Here is a 335-nt window from a genome sequence, read left to right as displayed (position 1 = left end):
AATTGACAGGAAGACGAAAAACAGCATAGGCAGGGAGATGAGGATGAAAGGATAAATAAAATAATAGATTAAATGATTCCAGACATTTTTGGATCGTATGCCAAGGGCCCCAGTTACTTACATGATCGTACTGCGACGAAATGTACTGTGTTTAATGCCTTGCCTCTAGGCCTCGCAGTAATTATTCACCGGATATGCATGTGATTTTTATGCTGTTGCATCTATGAGAGAGAGGGTGGGGGGGGGGGGTGATATTCATGGTCCGGCAGCATCGTTAAGGAGGTCCCGTTGTTGTACTAAATAGAGTACACACATAATGGGAGGTTCAATGGGGA

Source organism: Penaeus monodon, chromosome 34 (genome assembly GCF_015228065.2).
Source record: "Penaeus monodon isolate SGIC_2016 chromosome 34, NSTDA_Pmon_1, whole genome shotgun sequence".
In the NCBI taxonomy this organism is placed as follows: domain Eukaryota; kingdom Metazoa; phylum Arthropoda; class Malacostraca; order Decapoda; family Penaeidae; genus Penaeus; species Penaeus monodon.
The sequence above is the reverse complement of the archived record's forward strand: the minus strand, read 5'-3'. Positions refer to the sequence as shown.